At 45.3% G+C, this 12,989-nt stretch overlaps 1 protein-coding gene across 8 annotated transcripts in view; it reads left to right on the forward strand.

Annotated features, from left to right (window-relative positions):
- Positions 1-12,989, forward strand: part of DENND1A (DENN domain containing 1A) — a 355,075-nt gene that overhangs the window by 304,194 nt on the left and 37,892 nt on the right. The gene's annotated exons all lie outside the window — the stretch shown is intronic.

The raw sequence follows: 12,989 nt of genomic DNA on the forward strand, positions 1-12,989 counted from the left end.
CTTGCTTACAGTCTTTGTCCTTCTACAGATCCTCCTGATCATAGCACCACACAATATAGACAATTAAACAATACTTCCATGCAAGTGGGTGAAAGGTGTTCAGTTGTAGGAAACATAAATTGAGGCTTTGAAAAAAATCAACTTTTACTGTTTCAATGGTACATGAGCTCTAACTAGTGATTAAAGGGGGAGATTTTAGTGTCACTTTTAACTCCTTGTAAAATAAGTGAGGGGGAAAATCAATTAAAAAGGCATGAAAACTGCTGAAACAAGAGCTATTTGTGCATTCGCAGGCCTTATACACTGGGGAGGATGAAAGAGGCTTTTTTCTTATTGTCACTTGCTTTCCATGTCTGCTAGTATTATGCTAGTGTATGTGGTGAAGGCAGAATTTTTTAAAATGCATGCATGCGGATTAGGGTCAAGCCCTGTGTATCAGTAATGCAGTTGGCTCACCCATACCACTGCAGCGCCAGAGCCTACCAACAGCAGCGATATGCCTTAATTGAGACATGCTGTCAAAGTGACAAACACATTTGCATACAGTCTATTTATTTTCGTTGGAAAGGTCTGCAGTCTGCTGTTGGTTGAACATTCTTAATCAGCTTGCTGTAAGTGAGCCGGCAGCTAGCTGTCCTATGTTGGGTGCTTCTCTTCATTACATGACAGATTAGCTAAAGGGGGATGGGCTAGGAAGCTAGCAGCAACCTTTAATTTTAACTCATTATATCTCATCCTATTTTAAGTTAGTTTCTAGCATTTCTCGTATAGTTTTGTGTCCATACTAGCAGTTATTAAATTGCAAAAACTGTAAGTAAAACATCTTAAGGAGGCTAAATATTAAATGCTCAACTGTTCAGTTCTATTGAGAATTTATCCAGTATTATTATCTAGCATCTTAACTATTAGATTTTGCAGCATAGAGATTTTTAAGATGTCTCATCTTGCTTTGCAATTATTTAATCAGGCATCCCCTTAAGAAGGTGTTTAATTTGGGTAGATAATTAGGTTAAATTGTTGACTTCTGTTCCTATAACTGCCCAGAGATTGAGAGAAGCTCTCCTTGGTGCCCATATAAATGACAAAATTACGTAATGGGTCATTACAGGATGGGACAATCGCAGCTCCTTTCCTCTCCTTTTTAACTTTCATGGCTTTTCTGTTCTGCTTAGGACTGTGGCTGTGATCCTAGCCCTAGGGTGACTCAGGTAGAAGACACTACCATCATGCACTAAGAACCTTGACAGCTATCCAACAAATAGTAGGGGCAATGGTTGCAAAATCACCGAGTGTTTAGCCAGTGGAGAGAAGGGGGAATAATTTTTAAAAACCATTTGAGGGATCCAGGAGGCTGGATCTTCACCTCATTTCTTTAGATAACTAAGGCTGTCTGTCTGATGCACCACTGCCAAATACTTCCTCTACCAACGGCTTGCTGGCCTTAATGTTGACAGGGATCATTTTCTTTCCCTTGTTTTAAAGCTTTAGACCAGACTGCATCACACATTCAAATGTTGGTGTCCACCATTGCCACCCTGCCACATTGCTTGCCATGGCTATAAATGGAATCATCCATGAAATGGATGTGGGCCTCAAAATGCCTGTCCTGCACCTAACATAGACTTTGGAGCAAGGTGGATGAGAGCAGCTATAGCAAATGGCATACAGGACAGGTTTGCTGACCTAGAAGTTGTAGCTTTTCTTTCCATTCTCTCTCCAGGTAGATGGTACAGGTTTATCCTTTGCCCATATGGAGAATAAACACAATACTACATGGCAAATAGTCTATAAACTCTTGGATTGTTCCTTGTGACTTACATTGTCAGTTCAAATTTGGAGTCTGTAATAGGTGTTGTTCCAGCCTATTCTCCACATGTCTCTTCTATACACACAGCTGTATTGGATGTTTGTCAAGACACAGAACTGGAAGCAGTTGGACCCACTATGACACGGGACGTGATTATTGGTTAGAATGTCTGGGAAGAATTTGAACAAAATCTCAATTTTCTTCTCCCACATGAGTGCATGCCTGCGAAAATACTGTTTCTCTCTGGGTAGATCATAGATCTAATCTTTTTATGTTCAAAGTAGGGAATAAGTGTGAGTGTCTGACTCTGAACATTCGTAAAGCGTTTTTCAGATTCTGAATTTGTGTTAGTGATGCTTGAGTTGTGAGCTTTTGCTGGAAGTTTCAGCTTCCATCACTAGTCTGTTATTGATGGGGGAGCTGTGGTGATGAGAGCACCATATAGAGCCTAATGTTAAACAGCCCCAGGGCTCTGCCACTTCACAATTTTCATAATTGATTGCTCAGCAGATAAATTAAAGTCTGGGTTTCAATTCTGATAGATTTAAGAAGTGATGTTATGTAAGAAGCTTTTAATTCCTCCCCACCCTACACACACACCAACTTATAACATGTTCTGCTACCAGGAAAATTGAGTCACAGCAGTAACGCCAGTCACATTAGGAAAAGAGCGCTGCTCTTATTCTTGGTACAGGATTCAACTTGGAGAGGGAGTAGATCAGCTGGGCAAAAATCTTGAACTTTATTCTTTTTCTACTTGCACAGAAGTAGACATTTCTACATCCCATGCAAATATTTGGATAGGTGCCATATTTACAGATCAATATTACTGCCAAAAGACTGGGTGGAGGGAATTACCTTTTCATGTTGTGGTTGAAGAAGGAGAAAACCTGGTAAATGCAGTCTGACTTCCATGATCTTACATGTGTATGGATCTTGATATGAACTAAGGAATAGATTTCATTCATACTTGATGGCCCCTATATTCAGACTTTTTTTTCATTTATGCAATAGGAACATAAGTGCAAGAAAAACAAAGTTTGACTATATAGGGACCAGTTAGTAGCATGCTGTGAAAGGAAAATCGGTCCTCCCACTTTACAAACTAACTTTATAGAACAACCTGATCCAATGGCAACCCTCCTTCAAAATGTGGATTGGGAAAGTGAGCCCCAGAATTATAGGGACAGCTGCTCCCTCATCCTCTCCAACCACCTCTCCTCAAGTTCCTGAAATGAGATCCGTGAGTAGTGTTAATTCTCTCCTTCCTTACACCATATCCATAATGCAGTTATGAGCCACTTGGCCTCAGGAATGGGGTCTGGGGAAGAGATTAGATCAAAGAACTTGTTATGTGAGTTACTGTGTTTCTCTCATAACAAAGTTGTTCAAATAGCTCATCTTCTTCTTTCCTTCTCACTTTGTTTTAAGTTTGTCTGTTGATGGGACATTGATTTGCAAGGATAATGTGGTAGTATCAATCTGCCTGTTTTTGCACATACAGCATCCCCGGCACATAGTTACCTGAGTGCTTCCCGAGTTCCTCACAACACCACTGTGAGAGGTTAAAAAATTATTATCCTCATTTTATAAGTGGGGAACAGTGGCAGAGAAGGGCTAAGTGACTTGCTCAAAGGCCACATGGAAATCAGTGGCCACACTGGGAACTGAACAAACATCTTCTGAGTCCCACAGTGGTGCCTTCATCTCAAGACCATCCTCCTTCCTGGTATGTCATTTGGATTCTTAGAACACGTTAACCTTTAATAGCCCAATCTCGAAAGTTGAGTTTATCACATCATCGCCACAAGACGTTTAGAAAAACAAACCTAAGTCCACTAAGTGACAAAGATGCCACAGCATGAGATCAAGTAAATTTAAAAATGGGAGGAAAACTGACAGCTGAGAGAGAAGTGAGATTCAGGACACACTCACAAGCATCGAGATAAAAAAATCAGGTGATTCTGATTATGGAGTCTGTGTTTCCTGAATGTGTTCGGCTGTTATCTATTTAGTGACTATTAGTCTATTTTCAGATAAAAGGGAACAAGGAAAAATATCATAGCCAATGACTGAGGAACACAAAGTGTATCCGGCATCGTAAATTATTCTCTCATACTTATTCAGTCAACATTGGATTTGTTTTTATTCAATCAGCTTGGTTGAAGAGAGGGCTGGAATGGTCATGCCCTGGCTCATCCACAGAACTTTCGTAACCTCCCAAAGCACCCCTCTGCCACTCCTTTTCCTACCCCTGCAGGTCCTGGGGAGCTTAGTGCACACTGCTGTCAGATCACCACGAGGTGGCTGCTCCTTTGATGAGTGCAGCTTCTTCAAACCCTGTTTGTTACGTGCATGTCCAATAGGTACCTCACCATAGTATTTAGGTGCCATTCAGGTAATTAAGAAATGTGCCATAACATTCAATGGGGATGATATTTTCCATCCTCCTCCTGCCAAGTGGATTGATGTCACTTGGTTGTTTCCTAGCCATGTACCAAGTACCGTCCCTCACAGGTTATTTTGCCCCAGCTCCCTAAATGGCCCCCTCAAGGATTGAACTCACAACCCTGGGTTTAGCAGGCCAATGCTCAAACTACTGAGCTATCCCTCCCTCCACCATTTGATTCATTTCAAATGGTTTGGAAGAAACACCTAACATCTCTCTGAATTCTGATGAGCTTTTATTGAGCAACAAACTTTCATAATTATTTCAAATGTATTTAACTTTGCACTAGGTAGAGGCTTTTATCGCCAAGGCAGAGGTGGCTATGGAGCCATCTTAGAGTTACTTTTCTCTGCGGCTAAGTACGGCTGAGCTGCCATGCTATGGGTGTGCCAGCTATTGCTGTGATAGATGCTCTGAGGGATAATCCCGTCTGGGGTCTCCAGCAGCACAGCCAGGAGGATGGATGCTGTATGCTTGAAATATTTTTAATTGGTTCTGAATACTTAGAAGTCATGGGTTGCTTAATGAGTGTGTATATAAATTGCAATCCTGGATGTGTGATCTAACTCTTACTGGGTGGGCCTGAAACTATTGCCACATGAATAGCTCAGTGGTTTGAGCATTGGCCTGCTAAACCCAGGGTTGTGAGTTCAATCCTTGAGGGGACCACTTAGGGATCTGGGGAAAAATCAGTACTTGGTCCTGCTAGTGAAGGCAGGGGGCTGGATTTGATGACCCTTTAGGGTCCCTTCCAGTTCTATGAGATAGATAGGAATGAAGTTGAGCACATGCCTCCTTCACTCTCGTCAGGCTAAGTCAAGATATGCCATGATCTCTCCTGGTCCAACAGATCCATTAGTTTAATAGGTAATTGTCATGATTCAGTATCTCCTCTGCAGTTGTGTTGGTTTATATAGAACAATCAGGTTCATGGTGCTGTACAGTAGGTGGTGTGCCAAATCGAATAGCCCTAGTTGAGGGGCCAACACATCAAATAAAACATCCACCAGCAGCAGATTTAGTCCCTTTCCTGAAGGATGGAGTTATTATCCAAAGCGTAACTGTCACACTCAGAACTGATAAACCCGGCTTCTTCTTGATAACACTTCTGCCCCTGCCCACACAGCACATGGGTCTCCAGCCAGATCTTCCACCTAGCTGCTTTGGAGTACCCCCAGGTCCGTTCCCAAGGCCCAGGGTCTCCTGCAGGAGTCTCCCTGCCATTCCACCTGTGACTCCGCCGATTGCCTGCTTCTTATATGAGGGCCAGCTGACCTGCAGGGCTAGCACTTGACTCCTGGTTTCAAATCCAGCATCTGGGAGGTAGCTTAACTAGGCACAAGCGGGACTAATTCCAGCTTCTTTAAAGGGCCAGCCCACCCTGTGACAAAGTTCCTACCCTGCAGAGCTTACACCATTAACAGCACCGCAGGGTACAATACAGTGCAAAACAAACCCAGGCCGATGTGGCTGATCAGACTAAACCATTGGCTGTTCGGGAAATGTTCAGCCCCTTCTCCCTTCATGCATCATTCCACAAGAAGTGAATTATACTGGCAGCGCTAATCACTTCTCTGATTGTTCGTAGACTGTCTGAATGTGTTCAAGGTTGTATGGAATATTGTTGTTATCTGGAATAGAATTATTCTTATTTCATTTATGTTTTCAAAAGGTGGAATTCAATAAAATGGAAAGGGAGGAAAAAATGCAAAGGACTTTTGTCAAGTGGCCATTTATTTAAGAGATTCGATTATATTCCACTTCTGATGCAAATTAGGAAGAATTAACATTCTGGGGAACCAATTTTAACTGAATTTCAGGAATAGTGGATTAAATTGAAAGGGTATTCACATTACTAAAGCAATCTATCTGTGAATCTAAATGGGCTTCCCACTTATCCAGAATGCTCTTCCGAGTTGGATTCTTATTGGCAATTAAACTTTTGTGGCGTTGCAGGCTGTTCTGATCATTTGGTGTAAGGGAGCTGTGCAGGCATGTTCATTCCTCCTTTATGGCCTGCCTCTAGAGGTGCAGAACGAGCGATGCTACTGGGGCAGGGCAGCAGGTTTCTTCTTTGAGAAGATTAAACAGCGTAAGGAGGTCAGGGAGGAAAAAAAAGAACAAGCCAGCTACATTCCAGAAATGCAAAACCGGATCAGGAAGGCCAGGGGCAAGCAGAAGGAGGGATGATCTCCAATATAAAGGAGATCAAGCGAGGAGGGGATGAAGACTGCTTTGCCGGACCATGTAACTCCCTTCACACCCAGGTGCACTGGAACAATAGCAGATTTCCTCTTCGTCTCAGCAGGAATTATACTGCAGTGAGGTAGAAATCAAAGGGGGAAACAAGTTCACTTTCGAATATTCACGCAATTGTATGCTGTGGTTTCAGAGCCAGGCTCCTCCTCTCCCCCCACACTGCTCCCAACTCTCTAATGGAATAGGCATCTTCATTAAGGAAACAAGCCTCCATCCCTCTCCTCCCCACTAATGGACAAGGTGGCCTCCCTCTTCCTTTACATGAGCAGAGGTTGGGTCCTCTCCTCCCTCTGCCTAGTGCTTATTGGTTTAATACAAATATAGTCTTGGCCCTTTAAAATTCTTCCTGTTCTGTAGGAAAGGACTCCTCTCCCCCCCATCTTTTTCAACAGGAATTCAGTGTTCTTCAGTGGAAGTGCCCCTGCAGGAGAGGAGAATTTTAAAGGGGACAGGACTGTTCTTGGCCAAGAAACAGTTGTTCATCTGGTGTGTGTTGCAGAATAACTGTCCTTTGCTGTTTTATCGTGACACTGTTCTTAGGCAGATACCGAAAATAATGTCAATGCACCAGGGAAATAATGCACTTGGGTGAAACCCAGCTTTACGGCGTGAGAGATTTGCAGGAGTGACAATCCATAGGATAGGAATTATCTGACTAAAAGGCTCACGCTCTTCTCATGCGTATAAATATTTGACAAGTGAGACCTGGCTCTCTGTTTAGGAAGACGTACACCTATACCAGCTGCAGTGCATACCTCAGTTGCCAATGTTTTCTAATGAGTCCAAGACCGCTATGATCTTGGCTACTAGAACAGTTCCGTTTGTGTAGCTCACATTACATAGAAGCTCAGGCTTAGACTAATGTGACAATCCTGCATTCAGATCAGCAGAGGCAAAGGTGTCTGTTCACACAGCTGCATATTCTGGATCAGGTCCTATATGTTTTGCCAGCTTTGGCATTCCAAATGCTTTAAACAAGGCTGGTCTACAGTGCTGTGCAGAATAAAAGTACTTCCCTGGGTACATGTAAGTCAAATGTGATAACCCTTGGATTGGGATGTATGGAGGAACGCTGTAGTTTAGCAGCCCTCCTAGGGTTTTGTGACAAGCCATAGCAACTGTAACATTTGTGTACAGTCTCCTTGTTAGACCTGTTACTCTGAGGGACCCATAAATGACTTGCAGAGAGTAGCTTGGTACCTCACTGCTGGCATATGGAAACACAACTGTGCTTTATAAATAATACATACATATATAAAATAAATACATCCGTGCATGCAAGGCTAACCAAATCACCTAGATTGACAACCTGAGAAAAGCTCAGAGGGTTTTATGGATGACTCGCTTACGTTGTCAATGGACGTCAACATCCAGAAGTTTCTTATATATAACTGATCAAGTGGATATGTGCAGTTAGGCCAGAACTGTCTAAATTGACCTCTGGGCCCCTGGATTGAACAGAAAGATTAAAAGGGGAGTACGTGAAATATAACATGCCATTCTTCTAACTGCTAAGCTCACTGTGATTGCTTGTGTGGCCAGCTGTATTTGGATTTGCCTTTCACAGCCAGGGCTGGTTAGTACAGAGTAGAACAGTTACAAAGCGCCGTGCTGCACATTTAGAAGCAATGTACTTTTTTTTTTTTGTGGTGGTGGAGAGGATATTGCCCTAATAATACAGACTTCCTCAGCAAATGCTGCGGCCAAACCGGCAGATAGGCAGTGCTGTTCTTAGAATTCCTTAAATGAGAGGCCTGCTTATTTCAAGCATCCCGCCTGCTAGAGAGAAACGGCTTTTAAAAAAATAATGAAGTATGTATCCATCTACTGATATTCATTTAAAATCAGCTGGGCAGCATGGATTTCCTAGATTTGAATTCTGATATTAGGCCCACTGATAGTCCTGTAAGAAGCTGACAAAGTGACCAGCTTAAAAAAAAAACAACACACCCACAAAAAACGGGGTGGCTTTTTTCTTTATTTTTAATACCACATAGCTGGATTTTCCAGTATTTTAAATGAAAAATATATGCAGTTAGCTCTGCGTTGACAATGTCCTTGAGGATTTGACAGTGAGATTTTCCAGCAGTTGCTCTTCGTTAGAATCCTGGTGGTGTTTAATAAGGCAGTCGAACTGCTGGCACCTTCGGTTCCTGTTTGTTCTCTGAGGGCTCAGGGGCTGCTGCAGTAAGCACATCGACCAGGGCTGATCATTACAAGGGCGTACGCCACCATGAATAAAAATGTCACACGTTTTCCCATCTCACAGCGGTACAAAATGTCAGTCCTGTCAAACAGACATTGCAGGTAGCTGTGAGCAGTCAGTACAAATTGGGAAGCCGAACATTCCCCCAGCTTTCTGATATTCTTCATTTGAAGCAGAAGAAAAACAGTTGTTAACCTATTAGCTGTGATTTTAAACTCTGCTGAGACAGTGGATGGATAGACTTTCACACATGGGAATAAATATATTCCAGGGTCCAGGAATTTTTAAAACATTCTCTCCATCCATTTGCATTGGAGATCAGAAAGAGAGAGGAAAAACACTCTCAGCAGAAACTTGTCCTATTTTGGAAGAGGCGCATTGGAATTTATGAAAAATTGTCATCAATTTCATACTTCAAACACCCTCCCCTCTTGTTTTACCTGTGCACTTGACTTTAAAAAGTTCCTTGCTGTTTTAGCTAGTGACCCAGAATAGGAGCAGTTTGGTAAATTAAGACTGTTCTCTCTCCCAGCCCATCTTCTCCTGTTACTTGCTACTGTATTGACTTTATAATGTATTCCCTGTCTGTTAATACAAGTGAAAGTTATGTTAGGTTTGAAGATAGAAGGATGTTGAGTTTGTGACAGATCAGGCATTCTGTTGGCAATAGACTTGCCCTGATTCTAGGGATATTCCCCTGTGCCCACACAGTTATCAATGCAGGGTTGGAATCTGTGATACCATAAGTATAGGATTCAGATTTCACTGTGGGATCCAGAAGAAGCTGGACTGGGTGTGAGTGCCGTGGGGCACAGAGCCCTTATTAAAACACCAACAATTGCAGTAATAATAGAGGGGATACAGCAAACTGCTGTCAGAATAGATTTCTTTGAGTGAAGTGTTTGCTTTGTGAGAAAGTCCCTCTGTAAGTGGTGGATTCTCCTTTGTTTTGCTGATCTATTTCTCCATGACTGATGCACCCATATAAACTAGTGCATTGTTGCAAACATAATATCTGAAAGGTATTAATGGCTAAAGCATGTTGCATAAGGAAGGCTCAGAGAAAGGGACCTGTACTGAAGCTCTTCAGAAACAAAACGGCCAGAAACTGGATGGAAATACCAAGGATGAACTTTCTGGCTTGAAGGTTTAGCTGCCTGGAATGTGATGCTTTTAGCCTTTGCGTGTGAACAAAAATAAAATTGATTGGGGGTATAATCTGAGCATGTTGTAGTGTGTTCTGGGGTAATGAAGGCCCTAGGTTCTCAGTATGTTTATGTTCTATAGGTGCCGGTCGCCCATGCACTACGTATAGCGTACAGAACTGCATTCTCCTGCAGTGTCTTAGAATATCTGTCATTTGACTATGGAATTTGAAGAGGAGTTTAATTTTTGTTGTTAGTGTTTTGACTGCAGCTGGCCACACTACATTAAAAAAAATGAAACCAAGTGGCCAGAGTCCCAATTCACTTTTGCATCCTCTTCTGTCGTTTCTTTTGCTGCCCTTTTTTTTTTTTTTTTTTTACACAGCACGTGAACTTTCCCATCACTGGAGCTAGTTGCATGGGAAGTAATCAGACATCTTGACAAGCCTTCAAACCACAAATGCCACTACAAATTAACCACAACCACTACAAAATACTCCTCCTGTCAACATCGTATACGAATACGTGCTACTTTGGGGGCATGCACTGAAAATGTCTGCTCAACACAGCTCACACATGAAAAAAATGCATGTGTAATTCTGTGAAACATAACAAAATGCTCTCTTCTCTAGATAATTAAAACAGTATTTCATACATTTCCTGTTGAACTCTGTAATGAAAGTGGTTTGTCTACTATTTAAAATAGAATTGCACTTTTAAACACAGAATTGATTTTAAATCATAATGCTCCATAGAAACCGTCTAAGCCAGCAGTTCTCAAGCAGGGGTCTGAAGACCCCCCCTTTGGTCCATGGGGCCCCGTGGCTGAAGCCCGGCGCCCCCTGCGGGCCTGAATTCCAGAGCCCCAAGCACTGGTACTCCCTGTGGGGCAGAAGCCCTGAGGCCATGGGCAGAGTTGGGGACATGGGGGGCATTTCCCACCACTGCCCACACTGCAGGGCAAGAGCATGGCAGTCCTGGGGCCAGCTCTACACCTCTCCCCACCCTCATCTCCTCTCCCCGCCCCCTGGCCAGGTCCGAGGTGGGAAGCCGGAGCCAGGCAGTGCGGGGCAGCAGCAGCGTTCCCTCCTCTCCTGCTGGTGCCCCAAGTTGAAGCTGCTCCTCAGCTCCCAGACCCCTTTGCTCCTGCAGAGGCAGTCGGTAAGAGCCCCCCCCAGGGGGGGAGACCTGGCTCCGTGGCTGGCAGACCCCTCTGGGAACAGGGACTGCAGGGGAGTCCGCCTAGCACACAGCCCTTAGTACTGCTCTCCCTACATCCTGAGCAACCCCCTGCCTGCACACAGCCCCAGCCACCCCCCTTCCTGCACCCTGAGCTACCCCCCTGCCTGCACCCTGAGCTACCCCCTGCCTGCACACAGCCCCAGCTACCCCCTGCCTGCACCCTGAGCTACCCCCTGCCTGCACACAGCCCCTAGCTACCCCCCTCCCTGCACCCTGAGCTACCCCCTGCCTGCACACAGCCCCAGCTACCCCCCTCCCTGCACCCTGAGCAACCCCCCTGCCTGCATACAGCCCCAGCCACCCCCCTTCCTGCACCCTGAGCTACCCCCCTGCCTGCACCCTGAGCTACCCCCTGCCTGCACACAGCCCCAGCTACCCCCCTCCCTGCACCCTGAGCAACCCCCCTGCCTGCACACAGCCCCAGCCACCCCCCTCCCTGCACCCTGAGCAACCCCCCTGCCTGCACACAGCCCCAGCTACCCCCTCCCTGCATCCTGAGCTACCCCCTGCCTGCACACAGCCCCAGCTACCCCCCTCCCTGCACCCTGAGCTACCCCCTGCCTGCACACAGCCCCTAGCTACCCCCTCCCTGCACCCTGAGCTACTCCCCTTCCTGCACCCTGAGCTACCCCCTGCCTGCACACAGCCCCAGCTACCCCCCTCCCTGCACCCTGAGCTACTCCCCTTCCTGCACACAGCCCCAGCTACCCCCCCTCCCTGCACTCTGAGCTACCCCCTGCCTGCACACAGCCCCTAGTATCAGGGCCGTCCGGGGTGGGGGAGCAAGTGGGGCAGTTTGCCCTGAGCCCCGCAGGTGCCCCCACGGAAATATAGTATTCTATAGTATTGTAATTTTTTTTTTATGGAAGGGGCCCCCGAAATTGCTTTGCCCCAGGCCCCCTGAATCCTGTGGGCGGCCCTGCCTAGTACCTCTCTCCCTGCACCCTGAGCTACGCCCTGCCTGCACACAACCCCAGCTATTCCCCTCCCTGCACCCTAAGCTGTTTCCAATCTTTTTGAGCTAAGCCCCCCACCTTTAAGTTATAATTTTTGGTTGTGTGCCCCTACCCCCCCAACCCAAACAGGCTGGGATGAGTCAGGAGGTGGGTACTCCCTCCCTGGACCCCAGCATGCGGCTAGCTCCACTGGCCCCTGACCGCCCCCCCCCCCAATAGAAGTCAAACTACACCTATGCCCAAGGCCCCTGACCCAAGGCCTCCCCCTGCTGGGCCCTGGAGTTTTTATAGCATGTTGAGGGGGGCCTCAGGGAGAAAAAGGTTGAGAATCCCTGGTCTAAGCAATGCTCTCTGGATTGTCTATCCTCGGATTCAAGCTTCATCTCTCAGTCTAAAAGGTGGTATATTTAATATTAAAACATGAAAATGTACTGTAAAAGAAACTCCCAGCTATTCTGGGAGGATTAGCAAAGCGTGGGATTTATGGGTGTAGCTTGTGTGCTTTGCCATTGATTCCCCTGGGAAAAGGCTTGTGGCCCTCTCATCCTAGAGAAGCCATGAAGAAAGGATCCTTTGGCTTCCACTGTGGTGGATCGTACTGGTCTAAGTTGAGGGAAGACTGATCATAAAAAACAAAGTTTAAAAAAACCCAGTTCTGTCGAGGAGAAAAAAAATCCCTCCTATATATCTCAGTGAGTGGGCTCCCAACAGTCTCGTGGTGGCTGGAGCCATTCTGGACATTGATTGGGGTCCTTGGTTTGATAATGTGGAATGTTCGAAAGAGCTTTATTGATCACTGTCACTTTGGAGGTACCTATGTTGGTGTCATGCCAAGCACGCTTACGGGCCCACAAAGTGGTGATCTTTTCTCTGTATTGCCAAAGGAGTGAGAGGGTTGTATAAATCGTTCACTTCCCTCTCCAGT

This window comes from Malaclemys terrapin, chromosome 17 (assembly GCF_027887155.1).
Source record: "Malaclemys terrapin pileata isolate rMalTer1 chromosome 17, rMalTer1.hap1, whole genome shotgun sequence".
NCBI lineage: Eukaryota > Metazoa > Chordata > Testudines > Emydidae > Malaclemys > Malaclemys terrapin.